The sequence below is a fragment of the Entelurus aequoreus genome, linkage group LG01, assembly GCF_033978785.1.
Source record: "Entelurus aequoreus isolate RoL-2023_Sb linkage group LG01, RoL_Eaeq_v1.1, whole genome shotgun sequence".
NCBI lineage: Eukaryota > Metazoa > Chordata > Actinopteri > Syngnathiformes > Syngnathidae > Entelurus > Entelurus aequoreus.
The window spans coordinates 84,653,165-84,678,988 of NC_084731.1; the positions used below are offsets into that span (position 1 = coordinate 84,653,165).

Sequence of the window (25,824 nt, forward strand, 5' to 3'; positions counted from 1 at the left end):
TCCTACGGGGCATTTCTTGTCGGGACGGGATTCGTTCCCAGGGATTCAAATAAAGAACCAAGTATTTTTCTTTACTATAGTGGTCTCGATAACGGGTACCGGTTCTCAAAAAGGGATTCGAGTCCGAGGACTCGGTTCTTTTCTTATCGAGCAACCGGGAAAACCGGGTTCGAGCATCATCCCTACTTGCAGCCCTAACTCTTCCGGGCTACAATATACACCCCCGCTACCACCAAACCCCGCCCCTCCCCCATCCCCCTAATTCGAAGGTCTCAAGGTTAACAAGTATGGGCGGCAGGAGTCATGACGTCGTGACGCAACCAGGAAATCCTCCGCGGGCTAGACTGTCCCATTTAACAACGGGTGACGCATCCTTCGGAGGTGCCTCCGAAGGTCCAGCCTTCTGAGGCTGCGTAGCCCGGGTCCTCCGAAAGATGCAGACCCTGAATTGGGACACAGGTACAGTCTTCCCAACGTGTCCTGGGTCTTCCCCGTGACCTCCTACTGGTCGGACGTGCCCTAAACACCTCCCTAGGGAGGCGTTCGGGTGGCATCCTGACCAGATGCCCGAACCACCTCATCTGGCTCCTCTCCATGTGGAGGAGCAGTGGCTTTACTTTGAGCTCCTCCCGGATGACAGAGCTTCTCACCCTATCTCTAAGGGAGAGCCCCGCCACCCGGCGGAGGAAACTCATTTCGGCCGATTGTACCCATGATCTTGTCCTTTTGGTCATAACCCAAAGCTAATGACCATAGGTGAGGATGGGAACGTAGATCGACCGGTAAATTGAGAGCTTTGCCTTCTATCTCAGCTCCTTCTTCACCACAACGGATCGATACAGCGTCCGCATTACTGAAGACGCCGCACCGATCCGCCTGTCGATCTCACGATCCGCTCTTCCCTCACTCGTGAACAAGACTCTGAGGTACTTGAACTCCTCCACATGGGGCAAGATCTCCTCCCCAACCCGGAGATGGCACTCCACCCTTCATTAAATTAAAAAAATATATACAGTACAGGCCAAAAGTTTGGACACGCATTCTCATTCAATGCGTTTTCTTTATTTTCATGACTATTTACATTGTAGATTGTCACTGAAGGCATCAAAACTATGAATGAACACAAAAAAAGGCAAAGTAACTGAAAACATGTTCTATATTCTAGTTTCTTCAAAATAGCCACCCTTTGCTCTGATTACTGCTTTGCACACTCTTGGCATTCTCTCCATGAGCTTCAAGAGGTAGTCACCTGAAATGGCGATCACTTCACAGGTGTGCTTGAAGCTCATCGAGAGAATTCTAAGAGTGTGCGTCTAATTTATGGATTTTTTCTTTGCTGATGGTCATATAGTGTATGTAGTTTAAAAAAAGCAAACACACTGAATAGGTGTGTTATTGTTTGTGCTATGGCGCCATCTTTTGGACGAGTTTGCTCACTGCAGATGCTGCATTGCCCTTCTGTTTAGAGTGAGCTATCACGCGGACGTTTGGTCGTCCGGCCGTCCATAGCGTGCCTACTCGTATGGATTCTTCGTTTATCACTCCAAGCAACGTTTGTAAGTTTTACAATATAACTAAAACTATCCTTACGTATTAAACCGTCCCACGTGTGATGTCTGTGGGAGTGTTTTAATGCATATTTCTACATGTTATCAATATGTAATGAAGCTAGCGTCGTTAGCATTCGCTAATATGCTTACGAGTATCTTTGTTAGTTTTATTAATTTGCACTGGGTTTCTTTTTGTTTTGTTTCAATTTCGTAAATTCCTCAATAAATCCACCAAGACATCACCGTATCGAGTCTGTTTAGCTGATTGGAGAACTAGCTTCCGCAGCTAGTGGGTCCTTCTGTTTTGTTTGATCAGCCGTTTTACTGCCGTGTAAATGAACTTATACGAAATATTTATGTGAAAATAACTAATTTCACAACGTATTTATCAGCGGCTTATCGTCCTGAGGGGATAATATATGGAAACATATTTTTTTTTCTATAATTCGCTCTATAGTCCGGAAAATATGGTAATCTAATTATAAATGTTAATTGTTGACAGCACTAATTATGAAGAAAACAATATTTAGAAACTATAAATTGAAATAATGAGGAAAATACCTTATTTATTTAAAATTGTGTAGTATGGTGAGAAACAAAACAATAAAGTAGCAATTTATTTTCAAAATTAGGCAGGGGGAAATGAAATTACAAGAATAATGTAAAAATATTGTGGGAATAAAGTCATATTACAACATACATAATACATTTAATTTAATGTGTAGTAAATAAAATCTAAATAAAAATAATCTAAAAAGTGTAATGTAAGCACAAAAAGTTCAGACTAGTACTTTGCTTTGTCAAGAATCAGACAAAGATTAGATGCAAGCTAGGTTTTTTTTGTAACATTTAGAACTTGTTGGAACATTCTTCGATTTTTCACGATGCATCCCATGGGGGTAAAAGTTAGGACACCTCATATGTACATTGTTATTGTCGACTCAGCCATATTGTAATGAGCAGCCACAGCCAACATGTGTGCCTCTTTCCAGAGCTGCAATAAGATGTAATGGCTCCTCACTGCAGGGTGGGAGCGTCAAATGTCTTATTTTACCTTGACACTTGACCTTTACGGCTTGAGAACATACCAGCACTATTTCCTCTTGGAAGAGACACAGATACTTACCCCAGAGCCGAATAATTAGTCTTCTGGGGGAACTTTGAGGGACTTGTGTTTCTGCCAAAGCATTTTGCCAGGAAGTGATAATTACCAAGATGTTTAAGGCTTGATCTATTTTCTTTATTATTTATATGACCAATCATTAAATTAATATAGAAGGCAATACTACACATTCTTATATCAATAAGTAAATATCTGGCCAAATTGCCGATACCAATACTAATACCGCATATCAGGATAGAAATTAAAACACAGGAATAAGATTTTAGGCAAACAAAAAAGGAAATTTGTTGTCGACAAACTTATTTGTAAACAATTGAACAACAATATAAAACAATTTAATCGACAAATTAATACAGTCATTACCTTATTCCCTAACTGTTTGAGTAAAGTAAATAGTGCAAAAATAAGTTTACTGAATCAAAAACTGTTGGCTCTCATTCAAATCCTTTGGATTTTCAACGTCATCGTTCAAAAGCCAAAGTTTGTAAAAAATTACAGTCGCTCCAGGATTTCGGAGTTGTAGTTTTTTGTGATTATTTTCGTGTTGAATTCGCCACAGATTTTCTTTTAGAAAGTTGCGGCAAAAGTTGCCATGTTTTGAGGCACATTATTTTTTATAACATTGAATAAACGTGATTTTATGCAATTGTTATCAATATTTTAGTTGTTTGTTGTAACCTCAACTTCAAAAAGCACATGATTTTAACACAAATTGAAAAACAAATACTATAATCATGTTTTATTTGTTTTGTACCACACAGACTTAAAAATAGCAGCAAACGCACATACTCAAAACTCATCGTCAATTTTTTGTACTATTTCAATTGATCATAACTAACAATAGCTGCGGTTTTCTAAACTACTGCCCGCGGGCCATGTACGGTCCGTCGACATCATGAGTTAATAAGTAATCTGGCCGCAAGAAGATATCAATTTATTTTCAAAAGTCAAATTAAATGCTTCTGAATAGTTGTTATAATCCTGTTAATATGAGCATTTCAGGTCTATAACCATTCTTTGACTAACAGTGAGTGCAGCATTTACTCATACGACCCAATGCAAACAACCTTCACTAGTCATGGTGGAAAAAAAAAATGAAAAAACACAAAACACCAACAGACATGGTCACACATAGCACAATACAACAGAAGTTGTGGATATTATTTAAAAAGTCCATGCACCATTAAAAAAAAAGTCAGAATTACACCAATTTAAATCCATTACAAAGCATGATGGGAAAATGTAAAACACTATCTCCACACTTATATATGTATGTATATATATATATATATATATATATATATATATATATATATATATATATATATATATATATATATATATATATATATATATATATATATATATATATATATATATATATATATATATATATACATACATGTGTATATATACATACATGTGTATATATAGTCAAAAATGTTTAGCCCAATGCAGCCCCCAAGGCTAAAAGTTTGGACACCCCTGAACAATAGCTACATTTTAATTATTGAAAGAAACACCACCAGATGCTTCCTCATTGTCTATCCGCTTTGGTATTCCCAAGTTAAAAAATTGTCCGTGTTTCATTTGCCCTTGAAAAATGTGTGTCCGTCTTAAACAATATTTATGTCACCTGCACGTCAAGAGCATTTTTGAACTGTTCCATAGCGGTCATTTTTGCTGGTAAATGAGAGACGATGAAAGATGATCATCACACTTCAACATCTCTAACACTTAAATGCTGCCTCTTTGCTAGGTCAGCATCGCAAAAGAGAATCTGTTCTTAACTGCCCTACGCTGAATAAATAAGGAATAAATAAATATATCAATACATGTAAAGTAGGAACGCTGGTGTGTTGCTAAATGTTTATATACTACGTTAACCCAGAAGGCTTAGCGCTGTTGACAGCAGATCAGAGCTATGCAGGATTACAACAGTTGAGCTGTTTGAGCAATAAAGAGTTGGAATAAACAAGAAACAAACCTTGATCGGTCAAAATGTGCGGGGTAGTTGACAAAGTTGCGACGCTGTGCATTATTCCCGGGGATTGGTTGAATTTGCGTCAATTGGCCCTATCACAACATCAAAAAAATCTTTGAAAGGAACTGATAATATGACAAAAACAATGTAGTAACAACAGCAACAAAACCAATTAAACGTATGGAAGCAAACTGAAAAATATCGATTTCATCACGCTTGTATTGATCCATACTTTTACTGCCCTTGATGGCAAAGCTATCAATCATTACATGGATGGATCCTACATCCCCCATAACACACATTACTGTCGTTAGCACTAAGACCGGCAACAAGTAAACATCAAGGGCACATTTTAATCATAGCTGTAAATATAAGTATTAATCCTTGCCTCAAATTAATCCATCTCGCTGCTTGGGAACAGCGAGACTATTATTAGCATAACAATAAGCGGGATTAATACCCACTGACTTTCTGTATTCACCTGCCATGCAAGCAGTGTGTAACCAGAAATGGTGCAAGGGGCGCCACCACCAAGCATGAGTGCATACACACGCATGTGTGTTTTATCAGTAGGTCATTTGGGAGTGGGAGACGATGCAGGAGGGCGTGTGTGTGTGCGAAAGTACGGAGAAAATGAAAAGAGACAGCAGGAGACGGCTGGGAGAAAGGTGCATAAACGTCTGATAATGGAGTGCATGAAGCTTCACTGAATGGCACGCACGCACACACAGACACACACAAACACACACAGACACACACATTCTTGTATTTGTTACCTTCTTGAGACCGCTGAAAAATGCCTACCTCTTTAGGACCACCCTTTCTAGATATATCGTATAAAGATTTGTATTTACAACATTAATAATATATACATACCATGCAAATATAAAACAGACGGTTGTGAAAAATGAGTTGGAATTTCACAAGAAAAAGGTCACAATTTCACAAGTAAAACTTAGAATTTTGGCAGTATTATAATAAAAGTCGTAATTTTACTCAACGCAAGTCAAAATTGTACAATATTATATTATATTGCACACAATTTTATTATAAATTGTGTGCAATATTATAATAAAAGTTGGAATGTTACTCAATAGCAGTCACAATTTTACAAGAAAAGCTTCAAATGTTGGCAATTTTATGAAAAGAGTCGTAATTTTACTCGACAAGTCACAATTTTATCAGAAAACTTAAAAATGTTGGCAATATTATAATAATAATCGGAATTTTACTTGGCAAAATTGAGACAAAAGTCGTCATTTTACTCAAAAAATGTCACTATTTTACAAGAACACCAAAAAAAAATTGGCAATATTGTGATAAAAGTCCGAAATTTTATATGACAAATGTCACCATTTTGCAATAAAAAGTAATAATTTTATATAAAAAAGTAATACTTTTACGAGAAAATATTGCAATATTACAGAAACAGAAATAATATGAGAAATTGTTCCCAATTTTATAAGACAAAAGTCGACACATTGTGGGAAACAGACTGCTTTTAGGTAATTTTTTTTATTTTTATTTTTTGTTTGTAATTGGTTTTTAATCTTCATTATTTACTTCGTTATTACAGTATGTCTCTATATACATATATTTTTTTTAATTAATTTTGGCCACAGGGGGCGCATTTCAATTTCAGACACACACTTGTTATTACATATGTTGGCCAGAGGGGGAGCACTTCCAATTTTTACACAAACTTGTTATTTCATATGTTGACCAGAGAGGAGCACTTTTAAAACCGACACAGTCAATTTGAAAAATTATTCCTTTTTGGGACCACCCTAATATTGATAGATTTCACCACCAGGGGTGCAAATGAGACATTCTCTATTAGATGCAATGGTTTTCTGTATTGGGACCATGATTTATGTCCTAACTTGTTCACCGGTCCTCATATGGAAGGTACTTTTCCTTGTAGATGTCTCAAGAAGGGTACAAATACAAGAACACACACACAAACACACACACCCACACACATTGGGGCGGCATAGCTCGGTTGGTACAGTGACCGTGCCAGCAACTTGAGGGTTCCAGGTTCGATTCCCGCTTCCGCCATCCTAGTCACTGCCGTTGTGTCCTTGGGCAAGACACTTGACCCACCTGCTCCCAGTGCCACCCACACTGGTTTAAATGTAACTTAGATATTGGGTTTCACTATGTAAAACGCTTTGAGTCGCTAGAGAAAAGCGCTATATAAATATAATTCACTTCATTCTTGTATTTTGTACTTGCTTGAGCCTTCCGAAAAACGCCTACCTCTTTTGGACCACCCTTTCTAGATATATAAAGATTTGTATTTACAACATTAATAATACATACATACTATGCAACTATAAAAAAGCTTGTTGTGAAAAATGAGTTAGAATTTTACAAGAAAAAGGTCACAATTTCACAAGAAAAATGTGGCAGTATTATAATAAAAGTCGTAGTTTTCCTCAACGCAAGTCAAAATTTGACAAGAAAAACTGAACATGTGTGCAATATTATGATAAAAGTTGGAATTTTACACAACAGTCGCAATTTTACAAGAAAAGCTTGGCAATTTTATGAAGAGTCGTAATTTTACTCGACAAAAGTCACAAATTTATAACAAAACTTAAAAATGTTGGCAATATTATAATAATAATCAGAATTTTTACTTGGCAAAATTGGGACAAAAGTCGTCATTTTACTCAGAAAATGTCACTATTTTACAAGAACAACAACAACAAATTGGCAATATTGTGATAAGAGTCAGAATTTTATGACAAATGTCACCATTTTGCATTAGTAAGTAATAATTTTACATAAAAAAGTAATAATTTTACGAGAAAATATTGCAATATTACAGAAACAATGAGAAATTGTTCCCAATTCTATAAGACAAAAGTCGACACATTGTGAGAAAAAGACTGCTTTTAGTTAATTGTATTTCATTTTTTTTTTTTTGGTTTGTAATTGTTTTTTAATCTTCACTATTTACTTCAAGTTATTACAGTATGTCTCTATATACATATTAGTTAAAACATTTTAATACATTTTGGCTACAGGGGGCGCATTTCAATTTCTTACACACTTGTTATTACATATGTTGGCCAGAGGGGGAGCACTTCACATTTTTACACACACTTGTTATTTCATATGTTGACCGGAGGGGAGCATTTTTAAAACCGACACACAGTCAATTTGAAAAATCCCTCCTTTTTGAGACCACCCTAATTTTGATAGATTTCACCACCAGGGGTGCAAATGAGACATTCTCTTTTAGATGCAATGGTTTTCCGTATTGGGACCATGATTTATGTCCTAACCTGTTCACCAGTCCTCATATGGAAGGTACTTTTCCTTGTTGATGTCTCAAGAAGGGTACAAATACAAGAACACACACACACACATTATTGTATTTTTACTTTCTTGAGATCGCCGAAAAATGCCTACATCTTTAGGACCACCCTTTGTAGTTATATATGGATTTGTATTTACAACATTGATAATATATACATACTATGCAAATATAAAAAGCTTGTTGTGAAAAATTAGTTGGAATTTCACAGGAAAAAGGTCACAATTTTACAAGAAAAACTTAGAATTTTGGCAGTATTATAATAAATGTTACTCAACAAAGGTCAAAATTGTACAAGAAAAACTGAACATTTGTGCAACATTATGATAAAAGTTGGAATGTTACACAATAACAGTCGCAATTTTACAAGAAAAGCTTAAAATGTTGGCAATTTTATGAAAAGAGTCGTAATTTTACTCGACAAAAGTCACAATTTTATAAGAAAACTTTCAAATTTTGGCAATATTATGATTTATAACAATCGGAATTTTACTTGGCAAAATTAGTCATCATTTTACTCAGAAAATGTCACTATTTTAATAGAACAACCAAAACAATTGGCAATATTGTGATGAAAGTCAGAATTTGATGTGACAAATGTGACCATTTTGCATTAAAAAGTAATAATTTTACATGAAAAAGTAATAATTTTACGTAAAAAGTAATAATTTTACAAGAAATATTGCAATATTACAGAAACAGAAAGAATATGAGAAATTGTTCCCAATTTTAGAAGAAAAAAGTCGACACATTGTGAGAGACTGTTTTTAGTTATTTTTTGTTTTTGTTTTTTTGTTTGTAATTGTTTTTTAATCTTCATTATTTACTTCGAGTTATTACAGTATGTCTCTACATCAGTGGTTCTTAATCTTGTTGGAGGTACCGAACCCCACCGGTTTCGTATGCGCATTCACCGAAACCTTCTTTAGTGAAAAATAAAATGTTTTGGTTTTTTTCAAATTCAAGACAAGGTTATATGTTTTTGATAACACTTTAGTATGGGGAACATATTCTAAGTAACAAAGACTTAATTTAGAGTTATTTGGTTAGGGTTAGGGTTAGAGGGTTAGGGCCAGGGTTAGAGGGTTAGCTTATAATAAGGCCATGCAGAATAAGCCATTAATAAGTACTTAATAATACTAGTTAAGAGCCAATATGTTACTAATTTGCATGTTAATAAGCAACTAATTAATGGTGAATATGTTCCCCATATTAAAGTGTTACCATGTTTTTTTTACTGTTGCACAAAATGAACCGTGCATGAACATCACCTTGTTCAAACAACAAAACCAACACAGTGCATAAACTCACAACAAATTACACACCTGCAAATCAGTCTGACTTCTGCTGTTGCCGTATCCGTAATACGCCGATAGGGAGAAGTTTTTATTTACATGATGAGTGGGGTGTGTCTCGATCTCCGCCGAACCCCTGAGCCAGACTCACCAAACCCCTAGGGTTCGATCAAACCCAGGTTAAGAACCACTGCTCTATATACATATTTATTTAATTTATTACATTTTGGCCAAAGGGGGCACATTTCAATTTCTTACACAATTGTTATTACATATGTTGGCCAGAGGGAGAGCACTTAAATTTATTTACACACTTGTTATTTCATATGTTGACAAGAGGAGAGCACTTTTAAAACTGACACACAGTCAATATGAAAAATTCGTCCTTTTTGGGACCACCCTAATTTTGATGGATTTCACCACCAGGGGTGCAAATGAGATCTCTGTTTGTTTTTTGTAATGTGCTTCAGGCCGATGACCACAGATGGCCCCTGTGCCGCACTTTGGGCAACCCAGCTGTAGAAGTTAACTGTTAATGGCCACTATAGTCTTGGTACCGTCGTGTATTTGTTCATCCTTTGGTCACATATGGGACGCGGGTTGTCTTACGTCAGCACCGGAAGTCGTAAAATCAGCTGTTCACCTGGCGTTTTTTGGGGGGGATAAATAGGGAAGTCCTTCTTTAGCTGCAGTCTTGTTTTATCATATATTGCTGCCTTTGCACCTGTAAATTTTTACTTTTGTATGCACATTAAATCAACAAAAAAAATCCTGACTTTGGAACAATGTTCACGGACTCTAGTATTTGGCTCTCTATTAGATGCAATAGTTTTCCGTACTGGGACCATGATTTTGGTCCTAACTTGTTCACCGGTCCTCATATGGAAGCTACTTTTACTTGTTGATGTCTCAAGAAGGGTAGAAATACAAGAACACACACACACACACACACACACACACACACACAGCATGACATGACACTGATAACAGCTGAGACAGATTTGACCTGTCTAAAAACAGTCTGCAGGGAGGGAGAAAGAGACCGTGAGAAAACAGAGAAGGAAAACAAAGTACATGGAAATACCAACTGAGCCCTTTTTAATCTGAAATTTTAAAGCATATTTATGTGGAATATAGCCATTTTCTAAACGATACCGATACGTTCCCTGTCCACCGATACGTTCCCTGTCCACCCTCCGAATTGTAGTCCTTCTCATGTTGCTAACGTGTGACACTGGAAAAAATGCAAAGCGGTATTGAGAGTGTCAAAACATATCAAGCACAGCGAGTGTCTGTTGCCGATGAAACGTCCACTGACCATGTTTGGCGTGAAATGCCTTCAAAGACAATCAGCGATTCAGTTACAGCCGCGCAGACACGCTTTTCCTGCCCTGGGGTCCGTGTAACTTTGCATTGTTTGACAGACATGAATGTGCAAGGGTCGCAGGGTTCGAAACAAAAGCGATCGAATGACGGATTGACCTACTTTTGTAGCGTAAAAGCCTAACGTAGTAGCCCTTTGTCGACAGTTCAATGTGTTGAAGTACACATTTTAGTGGGAAAAAACGGAAAAAATCCCAGGAATGCCCATTTGCTCTCACCAGCACATTAAGTACTAGTGTTGTCCCGATACCAAAATGTTGGTACCGGTACCGAAATTATTTCGATACTTTCGGTACTTTTCGATACTTTTCTAAATAAAGGGGACCACAAAAAAATGCATTATGGGCTTTATTTTAACAAAAAACCTACAGTACATTAAACATATGTTTATTATTGCAAGTTTGTTCTTAAATAAAATAGTGAACATACGAGACAACTTGTCTTTTAGTAGTAAGTAAGCAAACAAAGGTTCCTAATTTAACTGCTGACGTATGCAGTAACATATTGTGTCATTTATCATTCTATTATTTTGTCAACATTATTGTGGACAAGTGGCAGAAAACGAATTATTAATCTAATTGTTCATTTACCGTTAATATCTGCTTACTTTCTCTTAACATGTTCTATCTACACTTCTGTTCAAATGTAATAATCATTTATTCTTCTGTTTTTTGGATGCTTTACATTAGTTTTGGATGATACCACAAATTTGGGTATAAATTCGATACCAAGTAGTTACAGGATCATACAATGGTCATATTCAAAGTCCTCATGTGTCCAGGGACATATTTCCTGAGTTTAAAAACATAATATAATTTTTTTTAAACGAAAGAAGATGTTGTGATGCCAAAAAATATCAACGTAATCATAGTAGTATCGACTAGATACGCTCCTGTACTTGGTATCATTACAGTGGATGTCAGGTGTAGATCCACCTATGGTGTTTGTTTACATTTTGACGCCAGTGAGCTACGGTGTGTAGTGAAGCATGTTTAGCTATTCCTCGTCCTGCAGGGATGATACTTATAAGAAACTTACTTTATTTGTCGCCATGGAGGCGAGGATGAGTGATTTAGAAGTAGCTGGGGCTGGACCTTAGCCGCTAGCTAGCCATGTCTTAAAGCACCTCTTCCTTAGGGCCTTTTCAGTGTTATAATTCACCTTTATCTTTGGTTTTTAAGCCAAAATGCGTCCGTTCTCCCTTTTCTGTCTACACACTGTGTCTGCTTGTAAGTACTCTGTGATTGTGCGCTGCCGAACATGCTCGTAAACCAGCAATGACATGACGTGACGACGACGGGGGCGCGGCGGTTTGGGGGACCGGTACCTTTCAGAGGCGGTATAGTACCGAATATGAATCATTAGTATCGGGGTACTATGCTAATACCGGTATACCGTACAACGCTATTAGGTACACCTAATAGGAGCACATTTAAGAAATGTTCTGAATATTATAATAATAACATTTGATTGAGACATACAGTAGACTGTCTCTAGGTTGTATTCACCTGACGTCACGTCCGGCTCATTAAATATGTGAGACTCAAAGTGTCTGTTATTCTGGGCTGCATTTTTTCCTGTCTCAAAGAAAAATGCCCGATGCTTGCGTTGTTTCGGGCTGTTGAAACCATTTGAAACGCATAAACGATGGAACAGGTGGGTGCCATAATTGGGTATAAAAGTAGCTTCCATGAAATGCTCAGTCATTCACAAACAAGGATGGGGCGAGGGTCACCACTTTGTCAACAAATGCGTGAGCAAATTGTCGAGCAGTTTAAGAACAACATTTCTCAACAAGCTATTGCAAGGAATTTCGAGATTTCACCATCTACAGTCTGTAATATCATCAAAGGGTTGAGAGAACCTGGAGAAATCACTGCACGTAAGCAGCAAGGCTGAAAACCAACATTGAATGTCCGTGACGTTCGATCCCTCAGGCGATACTGCGTCAAAAACCGACATCAGTGTGTAAAGGATATCACCACATGGGCTCAGGAACACTTCGGAAAACCACTGTCAGTAATTACAGTTGGTCGCTACATCTGTAAGTGCAAGTTAAAACTCTACTATGCAAAGCGAAAGCCATTTATCAACAACACCCAGAAACGCTGCCGGCTTCGCTGGGCCTGAGCTCATCTAAGATGGACTGATGCAAAGTGTAAAAGTGTTCTGTGGTCTGACGAGTCCACATTTCAAATTGTTTTTGGAAACTGTGGACGTCGTGTCCTCTGGACCAAAGAGGAAAAGAACCATCCGGATTGTTATAGGCGCAAAGTTCAAAAGCCAGCATCTGTGATGGTATGGGGGTGTATTGGTGGGTAACTTACGCAGATAAAACAGTGACAGGGCGAACTCACGAGTGCCAGCACATTTCCATTCTGAATAATCATGTATTGTGTCTACTGGGGCTGCTTGCATTACCCCTCCCTTCAGAAGCAGCCTCAGTTGATGTTAACTAGGGACCTCCCGAATAAATAGAGGAGCACGTGGGACTGTACCTTAGAGCGTAGGGCGAAACTGTAACTGAGTGTACAGCCCAATACGTCTCTCCTCATGAGTGGAATTCAACTCTGTCTCTGCTTGATTCCTTGCTTCTTGTCTTGTGTAATAGATAGTTTGGTGTTTGAACCTGACATCTTCAAGCCGCTTTCTGACAGTCGCTTCCGGATGCGCCGTTTTGTAGGCAGTCTTATTTACGTGGCTCACCTTTGGCAGCGTCTTCTCCCCGTCATATTTGTTGTAGCGGTGTAGCGTGCAAGGACGGGAGTGGAAGAAGTGTCAAAAGATGGAGCTAACTGTTGTAATGTTATTCAGACTTTACAGCATCCCCTCATCCGGAAACAACAACACCGGAAATGTGTCCCGTGAAAAAACGTCCGACCGGAACTCTTAATAACTAAAGTTCCTTGGGGGATTTATTGAACTCACTATACCGGTATGTTTTAACACTTTCATGGCGAGTTTACTGACAGATATAAGTAAGAACTTTACACTACTTTATATTAGAAATGGCAACAGTGGAGGATGAATGTCCCATAACAAGAAGATATAGAAAAAGAAGAAGCTTATTGACTACGGGGTCGCCACAAACTACAAAGGGGGATGCGCAATTTTTCAGGACCTATGCAGATCCCAAATACAGATCAGCAGGTATTAGAAGGTAAGAAAAGTTGCTTTTGCATAATATTGCGAAACTAAACGCCAGATATGTCTTACTTTATACACACACCATAATAATACTCGTATGTAGAAGCACATCAAACGGTGCAGCCTACACTTATCTCTTGTGTTTGCCTGCCATCTACTGGTCACACTTATCATTACACCATTTACCAAATAAAAAAGCTTTGAGGTGGGTAAGCTCAATCAAACGTATTCCTTACATTAGGCGCACCGGGTTATAAGGCGCACTGTCAAGTTTTGAGGAAAGAAAATAATTTTAAGTGCGCCTTATAGTCCGAAAAATATGGTATATGCTCCTGTTCAGTAACATACAAAATAAGAACAATAGTGAAGGAAGAAGTATAGCTTTCTGGAAATGCAGCTCCCAGAATTTTTTAGTTGAATTAGTTAAGACATAGAGCAGTTGGAATTGTGGAAAATGCCATGCCATTTCCTCTTCCTGTTGTGAGTGGCTGTGTGTTGCTACTTGACTTATTGGACAATTTCTGGGTTTTTTAACTGATTTTGTGCAGTCTTTTTTGCTGTGGCACTTGGTTTGACCACTGCCGGCTGGCGAAGACAGATCTGCGAACACCGATGGAAGGAAAGAGGCATTGTTTGGCGGGTATGCAGGTTAGCTAGCCGGTGGCTCGGCTAAATACTGTCGTTGCACAACAGAATTGCCTAGCAACAGCCTGGGGCCAAAGACATCGGGAGAGCGTTTGACTTTTTACTAGCGGAGATGTGTGAATCTGTGAAGCTTCAACAAAAAAAGCTATCTTGGAGCAGTTGGGAGACCTGAGGGTTCTCAAGGTCCAGACTGCTGAAAAACACCAGCGCTTGCTCAGGTTGGAGAGCAGGAGCGATGAGTTGAAGAAGTCCAGTACTACGGTATCAACAATAGTATGACACGTAAATACTGCTATTAATCTATGAATACAACGATTCTTGACAACCACGTAAATGTGAAAGTTTGCGCTATTTCTTCATAAAACACTTGTACTGAGTTAAAAACAAAAAACATGACCTGACATTTTTTTATCTAGGACTGTAGATTATTAATGGATTCGAGCAAAAAAAAAAGTAGAATAAAATATAAATCCAAAAATGTTTCTCTGAGGACTTTTTCGTCCTGGCGTTATTTAACAAGACTGAAATTGTTTTCCTGAAAGTCTTAGAAAAAGAGAAAAAAAAATTCACCAATACACTCTGAGGGTTATCACACACAAATCCCTTAGGGGTGATGGACGGCTGGGCAGTGCCTGAAGAGCTGCAGCCTGCCACCGTAGCCCCCACTCCCTCCCCTCTGTTGCAAGTCTCGAGATGTATGTTGTAATATGTATATGTGCTTTGCTATGGAAGTTTTTTCCTACTCTAGACTGGGCCCCCTTAGGAGCCCAGTCTAGATTGTATATTTGTACTCATCCTCCCCCAGCGTTTTACCTTTTTACCATATTTTACGGGGCGCCATTTGGCGACCCATCAGCGTTCCTATTCTGTAACCATATACACTGTATGTTGAAGAGGTTAATTTAGCCTACTGACGTGTATTTATAAATGAAGGCTGCAGAAGCAAGGTAGCCGAAACTTGTCAGGTACAAAACTTTACCGTACTAGCCTATATAAATCAACCATTTACAAAAACCTATACACTGTTTGTCTAATTTTGAACGGGTTTGTGCTGAAAACATAGTTTTGTTGTACTTGTGCGATGACAATAAAGACCTACCTACCTACACTAGTATACATATTTATGTGTATTAATTGAAATATTCCATCTGATACACAGCCATGTTGAATTTATTTTATCATACGCCTGTTTTCAGAGTGATTAGCATTTTGCTAACAACTAGAAAAAACTATTTTAGCAGAAATTGCTTGTGGATGCTGAAAAGCGCAACTGAAATGCTAACAATTACCACGCTGGCCAGATAGCGTCTGGATATTAGAAAAATATATGATTTAACCGTTAGCATGCATCAAGTACCAAAATATATGGCTCTGTGGTGAATACCTTTAAAAAAAAGCTAACATGCTAACCGTAAGCATGTGTCAAGTAACATCTGCAAAATTAGCTAAAAAAAGCTGGCAACGTTAGCATGCTAACAGTTAGCTAGAGTCAAGTTACAATATATCCGACTCTGGGGTGTAGCCTATGTCTGCAAAATGTGCAGATCTTTAGTGTGTTAACGTCAGCATGCCAACAGTTACCATGCGCCAAGTACCAAAATGTATGACTCTGAGGTTCATATCTGCATAAATAGCCAACAAAGCTAGCATGCTAGCAATTGACTCAAATTAGCAACGTACAAATGTGAGAAATGTTTTGTTTTTTTTAAAATGCCCATTCATTTTCAAATTGCAAAAAATATCCTGGAAAATATGGAATCCCTGAAAATGTAGGGTTTTTTTGGAAAATAAAACATGGTAGCACAGCTGAACATTTTGAAAGGTGAACGGCTTAAATCAGATGAAAAACACGGGAGAAGAAGCTAGAAGATAAAGATGCAGAATAATAATTAGAATTCTATATCCAGCATTCACACAATAATTTCCCATGTTTTTTTAGTATCCACCATGATATTGAGTGACTTTAGAGCAGTGGTTCTTAACCTGGGTTCGATCGAACCCTAGGGGTTCGGCGGAAGTCAAGACACACCCGACTCATCGTGTAAATACAAACTTCTCCCTATCGGCGTATTACGGATACGGCAACAGCAGAAGTCACACTGATTTGCAGGTGTGTAATTTGTTGTGAGTTTATGCTCTGTGTTAGTGATGTTCATGCACCAGTAAAAAAACATGGTAACACTTTAGTATGGGGAACATATTCACCATTAATTAGTTGCTTATTAACAAGCAAATTAGTAACATATTGGCTCTTAACTAGTCATTAATAAGTACTTATTAATGCCTTATTTGGCAAGGTTATCTGTTAGCTGTATAATCACTCGCCATACAGCAATAGATGATATCTGCCTATTACCTGACACCTGACATGTCAGCTACTTCTCTTTGTTTTGAATGTTAATTTTCTATTTTCTGCTGGATCTACTCTCTATTTTATGCTGCTGCTGTCACACATATATATGTTATAGACATAATATAATATATCTGTATATATAATATACTGTACACATGTGTATATATTCGTATATATGTTATGTTATATTTTATATAGCTATATTTAGTGTATTTATACCTGCATTGTCCTTTCCATCCTTACACTTTCAAGTTTCCATCATTTTAACTGAGCTGATTGATTGATTGATTGATTGATTGAAACTTTTATTAGTAGATTGCACAGTGAAGTACATATTCCGTACAATTGACCACTAAATGGTAACACCCGAATACGTTTTTCAACTTGTTTAAGTCGGGGTCCACTTAAACTGATTCATGATACAGATACTGTATATACCAGTGGTCCCCAACCTTTTTGTACTTGCGGACCGGTCAATGCTTGAAAATTTGTCCCACGGACCGGGGGGGGGAGGGTAGTAATTTTATTTATTTTTTGTCATAAAGAAATACAATCATGTGTGCTTACGGACTGTATCCCTGCAGACTGTATTGATTTATATTGATATATAATGTATATATTGTGTTTTTTATCTTGATTTAATAAACTTTTTTTTTTTTTTTTTTTTTTTAATTTCTTGTGCGGCCACGGCGGGTATCCAATCGGTCCACGGACCGGTACCGGGCCGCCGCCCGGTGGTTGGGGACCACTGGTATATACTATCAAATATATACTAACATCATAATACAGTCATCACACAAGATAATCATCAGAGTATATACATTGAATTATTTACATTATTTACAATCCGGGGTGTGGGATATGGAGGGGGGGGGTTAGGTTTGGTTGGTATCAACACTTCAGTCATCAACAATCAACATCAACAATTGCATCATCAGAGAAATGGAAATTGAAACAGTGTAGGACTGACTTGGTAGGATATGTACAGCAAGTAGTGGACACAGAGAGAGAGATCAGAAAGTATAAGAAAAAGTGTCTACATTTGATTATTTACAATCCGAAGAGGTATTATGTGGAAGGGAGGGTGTTAGTTTAGGGTTGTAGTTGCCTGGAGGTGTTCTTTTAGTGCGGTTTTGAAGGAGGATAGAGATTCCCTTTCTTTTACACCTGTTGGGAGTGCATTCCATATTGATGTGGCATAGAAGGAGAATGAGTTAAGACCTTTGTTAGTTCGGACTCTGGGTTTAATGTGGTTAGTGGAGCTCCCCCTGGTGTTGTGGTTATGGCGGTCATTTACGTTAAGGAAGTAGTTTGACATGTACTTCGGTATCAGGGATGTGTAGCGGATTTTATAGACTAGGCTCAGTGCAAGTTGTTTTACTCTGTCCTCCACCCTGAGCCAGCCCACTTTGGAGAAGTGGGTAGGAGTGAGGTGTGATCTGGGGTGGAGGTCTAGAAGTAATAGCTGGAAGATAAAGATGCAGAATAATAATTAGAATTCTATATCCAGCATTCACACAATAATTTCCCATGTTTTTTTTTTAATCCACCATGATATTGAGTGACTTTAGAGCAGTGGTTCTTAACCTGGGTTCTATCGAACCCTAGGGGTTCGGCGGAGGTCAAAACACAGCAAAACAACAGTAGAAGTCACACTGATTTGCAGGTGTGTAATTTGTTGTGAGTTTATGCACTGTGTTGGTTTTGTTGTTTGAACAAGGTGATGTTCATGCACGGTTCATTTTGTGCACCAGTAAAAAAACATGGTAACACTTTAGTATGGGAAACATATTCACCATCAATTAGTTGCTTATTAACATGCAAATTAGTAACATATTGGCTCTTAACTAGTCATTATTAAGTACTTATTAATGCCTTATTCGGCAAGGTTATAACCCTCTAACCCTGGTCCTAACCCTCTAACCGTAACCCTAACAAAATAACTCTAAATCAGTAGTTCTTAACCTTGTTGGAGGTACCGAACCCCATTAGTTTCATATGCACATTCACCGAACCCTTCTTTAGTGAAAAATAAAATGTTTTTTTTTTAATTCAAGACAAAATGATATGTTTTTGGTAACACTTTATTATGGGGAACATATTCTAAGTAACAAAGACTTAATTTAGAGTTATTTGGTTAGGGTTAGGGTTAGAGGGTTAGGGCATACTTGCCAACCCTCCCGGTTTTACCGGGAGACTCCCGGAATTCAGCGCCTCTCCTGATAACCTCCCGGAAGAAATTTTCTCCCGATAAACTCCAGGAATTCAGCCAGAGCTGGAGGCCACGCCCCCTCCAGCTCAATGCGGACCTGAGTGGGGACAGCGGCGACAGTCTGTTTTCATGTCCGCTTTCCCACGATATAAACAGCGTGCCTGCCCAATCACGTTATAACTGTAGAATGATCGAGGGCGAGTTCTTGGTTTCTTATGTGGGTTTATTGTTAGGCAGTTTCATTAACGTCCTCCCAGCGCGGTAACAACACACAACAACAGCAGTCACGTTTTTGTCTACCGTAAAGCAGTTCGTCTGCCGTAAACAGCAATGTTGTGACACTCTTAAACAGGACAATACTGCCATCTACTGGATAGCCTCCGGAACACTATAATAATAAATGATAAATGGGTTATACTTGTATAGCGCTTTTCTACCTTCAAGGTACTCAAAGCGCTTTGACAGTATTTCCACATTTACACACTGATGGCGGGAGCTGCCATGCAAGGCGCTAACCAGCAGCCATCAGAGGCAAAGGGTGAAGTGTCTTGCTCAAGGACACAACGGACGTGACTAGGAAGGTAGAAGGTGGGAATTGAACCCCAGTAACCAGCAACACTCCGATTGCTGGCACAGCCACTCTATCAACTTCGCCACGCCGTCCAACACTGAAATTCAAGTATTTATTTTATTTATATGTATAATAAAATAAATATATGTATATATATATAGCTAGAATTCACTGAAAGTCAAGTATTTCATATATATATATATATATATATACATATATATATATATATATATATATATATATATATATATATATATATATATATATATATATATATATATATATATATATATATATATATATATATGAAATACTCGAGTTGGTGAATTCTAGCTGTAAATATACTCCTCCCCTCTGAACGACGCCCCCAACCCCCACCACACCCCCGACCATGCCCCACCCCCACCTCCCGGAATCGGAGGTCTCAAGGTTGGCAAGTATGGGTTAGGGCAGGGGTCGGCAACCCAAAATGTTGAAAGAGCCATATTGGACCAAAAATACAAAAACAAATCTGTCTGGAGCCGCAAAAAATTAAAAGCCATATTACATGTGTCATGAGATATACATTTAATTAAGAGGACTTAAAGGAAACTAAATGAGCTCAAATATAGCTACAAATGAGGCATAATGATGCAATATGTACATATCGCTAGCCTAAATAGCATGTTAGCATCGATTTGCTTGCAGTCATGCAGTGACCAAATATGTCTGATTAGCACTCCACACAAGTCAATAACATCAACAAAACTCACCTTTGTGCACTCATGCTCGACGTTAAAAGTGTGGTGGACAAAATAAGACAGTGTTAAGTCTTGGACTATGAGGTATAATAATAACTGGACAGGACACCAGTGTAGCAGCAGTGTGTATACTTTATACTCTGAATGTGAGTCAGGGAGATCAGTCAGACATGAGCAATCAATCACCACAACAACAATGCAGTACTCTCAATCGAACCACGAGTACAGTACATCACATCCTCCTTTCTTAAGGAAAAAGGTTAACTTTTCAACTGCTGAACAAGAGTGCAAAAATAAACAATGTAGCATGGACTCAAACATCATTATCACGAACAGCTATGCCACACCTATTCTCTCCTTTGTCGTTTTTTTTTTTTTTTTTTTTTTTTTTTTTTTTTTTTTTTTTTAGCAACATAGTGGCAAAAAATGAACTTAGGTAGAGCACAGAAACAAAATAAAAAAAAATACTCATGGCATGGAAAAGTCCACGTGTGCTGTGTGAAAAGGTTTTAAGAGTGCGGGGTTCCTGTCAATGTGTTTCATGCAAGTTTAACGTTTAACTGTGTGATTGCCAAGCATGTGTTTCTTCTTTGGGGTCAGAGGTTCCAGAACATGGCCCACCGGTGGAGCACAACCTTCAGCGTTGGCTCGTGTCATAGTCTCTGTACCGCGCAGGCGGAACGACAGCCCTCCCAGATCTGGTGTGGCGTGTAGCGCCGCACGTGCCGGACTGGGAGTTCTGGTTGTTCAGGGCCTCAGTGGCGGGTGTCTCGTCCTGCAGGGTCTGTGGGTCATCGTACACAGTCTCCGGCTGGTCGACGGACTCAGGATCAGCATTCTCAAGCAGACTCGGATGAATTCTCCTCAGGTGTCGTCTGTTTCTCCTGAAGATCACGCCTGCCGGTGACTCCACACAGTAAGAGCGTGGCTCTACTCTCTTGCTTAGTACAACAGCAGGTTTCCAACCCTGCCTCGTCTTCATGTGCACTGTGGTCCCAGGAGTCAGTTCAGGCAGTGGCCTGGTGCCCACATTATAGTACTTCTCTCTTTGAGTCTGCAGTTGTCGAAGTCTGTCATGAACGTCTTTAGGAGTTGAAGGTTGCAGCACAGCACTGGTGCGCGGGAGAGGGCTTCTCAGGACGCGTCCCATCAACATCTGCGCTGGGGAGACATCCAGGCCCGTCACCGGTGTGTTTCTCAATGACAACAAAGCCAGATGTGGGTCAGTCCCTGTTGCAGCTGCTTTCTTCAGTGAGCGTTTCACAGTTTTTACCATATTTTCTGCAAGCCCATTGGCTTGTGGGTATCCAGGGCTAGAATGTGTCAGCTTGATGCCCCATTCTGCAGCAAACTTCTGCATCTCACAGCTTGCAAAAGGAACATGATCACTCACCAACTCTTTGGGAATCCCATGTCTGGAGAAGACCGACTTCATCTTTTGTATGACCGAGTGGGCTGTCTTATCTGGTAGGTTTAGCACTTCTGGGTACTTTGTCAAGTAGTCTACAATCAGGAGATATGACTGTCCATGCAGCTCAAATATGTCAGTCCCCAGTTTCAACCATGGCAGTTCAGGTATCTCGTGTGACTGGAGAGGTTCCCTTTGGTTCTGTGGCTGCAGTTGCTGACATGTGGCACACATTTCTACTTTCTTCTCTATGTCCTGCGCCATTCCTGGCCAGTACAGGACCTTCCTGGCATGGGCTTTCATTCGCTGAACACCTTGGTGTGCAAGGTGCAATCTATCCATGATGACGGCTCTCATGCTCTGGGGAATGACTATCTTATCAGCCGCCATTACTACACCATCTTTGACACTCACTGTGTGACGGATAGGCCAGTATTGGTGTAACATGCCGTCACAGCGTTGTCTCCTCCCTGGCCAGCCTGTCTGGTGTGCTTGTATCACTGCCTGCAACACCTTGTCTGCTGCAGTTGCTCCCTGGAGTTGCTTGAGCATGTTTTCACTCAAGGCATCTGTGGCCTCCATGGCATACACAACCTTCTCCTCGAACAGGTTCTCCGTGAGGTCATCGACTCGTCCTGTCACCACAGCGCGAGAGAGTGTGTCCGCGACATGCATGTCAGTTCCTGGGGTGTATGCAATTTCTAGATCATAGCACTGCAGCTGGAGAAGCATCCGCTGTAGCCTTGCTGGTGCTTTGCCCAGATGTTTCTTGAAGATCACCTCAAGAGGTTTGTGATCCGACTGCACAGTCACTGTTTTCCCATATATGTACTGGTGGAAGCGCTTGGCTGCAAACACAATGGCCAACAGCTCCTTCTCAATTTGAGCATAGTTCTGCTCTGTGTCTGTCAATGCTCGGGAGGCATAGCTCAGCGGGAAGCCTTCCTGTAGAAGACACGCCCCCAGTCCATCTTTAGACGCATCTGCCTGGATTGTCAAGGGTTTGTGCTGGTCATAAAACTTGAGACTTGGGGCACGAATCAGAGCAGCCTTCAGGCTTTCCAGAGCTGCATTGTGTTCATGAGCCCACTGCCATACTGCGTCTTTTCTCAGCAGCTGTCTCAGAGGGGCCGTCACTGTAGCCTCCCCTGGAATGTACTGGGCCAAGTACCGTGTCATTCCTAACAGTCTCTGTACACCTTTCTTGTCTTCTGGTGCTGGCATGTTGGCAATGGCGGTCACCTTGGTATCATCTGGTTTAACGCCCTCTGGCGTGATGATGTGGCCCATGTATCTCACTGTGTTGATTTTGAATTGGATCTTGTCCTTGTTGAATTTGACATTGGCAGCTTGTGCCCTCTCCATGACTTGCTGGAGGATGTTCGCGTGCTCTTGTTCTGATGATGCAGCAATTATCATGTCATCTGCTATGACATGTACACCCTCAATGTCGCCGAAGGTCTCACAGTTCTTCTGCTGAAACACTTCACTGGCTGACTTGATGCCAAATGGCAGTCTCTTGAAGCGGTACCGGCCCCATGGTGTGTTGAATGTACACAGCATAGACGATGGCTCATCCAGCTTCACCTGCCAATATCCATCCTTCTCATCCAGAATGGTGAAGATGGATTTCCCTGCTAGTTTGCAGCAGACATCTTGTGGAGTAGGAATGGAGTAATGCTGCCTCTTAATGGCCTTGTTTAGGTCTTGAGGGTCCAAGCACACCCTAAGTGAGCCATTTTTCTTTTCTGTGATCATCAAACTGCTCACCCATTCTGTTGGGTCATTCACAGGGGCTATTACATCTGTGTCCACTAGATGTCGCAGCGTGACCTTCAGTCTGTCCATGATAGCCAAAGGAATCTTTCTGCACCCATGTACTATAGGTGTCACAGCAGGGTCAGTGTGTATGTGATGTACACCAGGGAACTCACCCAGCCCGGTGAAAACTGAAGGATACATCTCCTGCAGCTCCTCTTTTGTAGACGGAGTCCTCTTTAGCTTCTCTGTCGTGGCTGGGCATCTCTCATGAAGTGCATCAATCCGTTTCACCAGTCGCAGTTCCTCACTTGCCTCTCTGCCCATGATTGGCACAGCTGACTGGTTGATCACGAAGAAGTCAAGCTTGGCTCTAGCTTTAGCAGTTTCACACATCAGTGACACAGTCCCTTCAGGTCTGAGGCGGTTCCCCCCATAAGCTACCAGCACTGTTCTTGTGGGCTGTAGCTTTATACGGCCTGGAAATGTCTCTACAATGGACATAGGCAGCACATTCCCATCTGCTCCCGTGTCAATCTTGAATTTGACCGGGACATTCATAACACTAGCCATAGTGTACCATGCAGTGTCTTTGCTTTTAGTGACTGCATTCACATCCACACATGACACAGTACCTATAAACAGTGAATTGACATCCACTTCTTCATCCAGCTCAGTCTCCAGGTCATGGACACCACGTCTTGTTGTTGTGCCTGTGCTATGTGTCAGGGTGCCCGTCCTGTCAGTGGGTGCAGAGCACATCCTGGCAAAATGGTTTTGCTTATTGCATTTGTGGCATACAGAACCGTAAGCAGGACACTGGCGAGGTTCATGTGTCCTCCCACACTTGTTGCATTGTGCACTCCACTCTCTGTTTTTATTTTCTGTCCTTCTGTCCTTGTAGAACTTCCTTTTCTCTGTGTGAGCTGTAGCTCTATTCATGGCTTGGACGTGTGACTCACCAGTGGCTTGTGTAGGTTGCATAGCTTGCATCTGGCTCCTTGCTGCTTCGGATGCTCTGCACAGATCTACTGCTTTCCCCAGGGTTAAGTCTTTTTCCCTCAGCAGCCTTTCCTTCAAAGATGCATTGTTCAGGCTGAACACCAGCTTATCCCTGATCATTTCGGTCTCACTTGCTCCAAACTCACAGTTCTTACTTTTCTGGCGCAGTTCTGTTACAAACTTGTCAACTGAGATCCCATCAGCCATATTATGAGACCAGAACTGGTAGCGCTCAAAGACAACATTTTTCTGTGGGCTGCAATATGTCTCAAAAGCCTTGAGGATAGCATCCATTTTCTTATCATCACCATCAGCAAAAGTGAATGTGTTGAATACCTCCAATGCATCTTCTCCAACAGTGTGCAACAGTATGGCCACTTTAATTTTTTCATCCTTCTCAATGGCTCCAGAGGCTGTCATATACAGTTGAAAACGTTGCTCCCACCTGCGCCAATTCTCAGCCAGGTTCCCAGAAAGAAGCAGAGATGACGGTGGTTTGAGCTGTTCCATCTCCGGGATGCTAATGCTAGCTGCGGGGCTTGCTAGCACATCAAACAGGTCCTCTTCACTCGCTCTGCAAATCCGTTAAAGTCTCCGTGAGATCAGCTTGCCTCAAGTGAAGAGTCAGCCACTTCTGAGACCATGTTAAGTCTTGGACTATGAGGTATAATAATAACTGGACAGGACACCAGTGTAGCAGCAGTGTGTATACTTTATACTCTGAATGTGAGTCAGGGAGATCAGTCAGACATGAGCAATCAATCACCACAACAACAATGCAGTACTCTCAATCGAACCACGAGTACAGTACATCACAGACAGAAAAAGAAGTGGCATAAAACACGTCCTAGAAAGTCGGAGAAAGTTATACATTGTAAACAAACTAAGGTGAGTTCAAGGACCGCCAAAATTAGTAGGACAAAACGGCGCTCGCCAAATACTCGAATCAGTGAAGCACGTTTAATATAAACAGTGTGATTTGTAACAATTAGGGAGGTTTGTGTTATGTTTGTCCTCCCACAGAAACCATACTAAAACATAAAAATAGATTTTTTTCCCCTCATCTTTTTCCATTCTTCATACATTTTTGAAAAATCTCCAGAGAGCCACTAGGGCGGCGCTAAAGAGCCGCATGCGGCTCTAGAGCCGCGGGTTGCCGACCCCCGGGTTAGGGTTATAATAATGCCATGCCGAATAAGGCATTAATAAGTACTTAATAATGACTAGTTAAGAGCCAATATGTTAGTAATTTGCATGTTAATAAGCAACTAATTGTTGGTGAATATGTTCCCCATACTAAAGTGTTACCATGTTTTGTTACTGGT

At 40.0% G+C, this 25,824-nt stretch overlaps 1 protein-coding gene across 3 annotated transcripts in view; it reads left to right on the plus strand.

Moving 5' to 3' along the window:
* The window catches only part of LOC133658066 (male-specific lethal 3 homolog), a 190,817-nt gene that overhangs the window by 145,749 nt on the left and 19,244 nt on the right, over positions 1-25,824 (plus strand). The gene's annotated exons all lie outside the window — the stretch shown is intronic.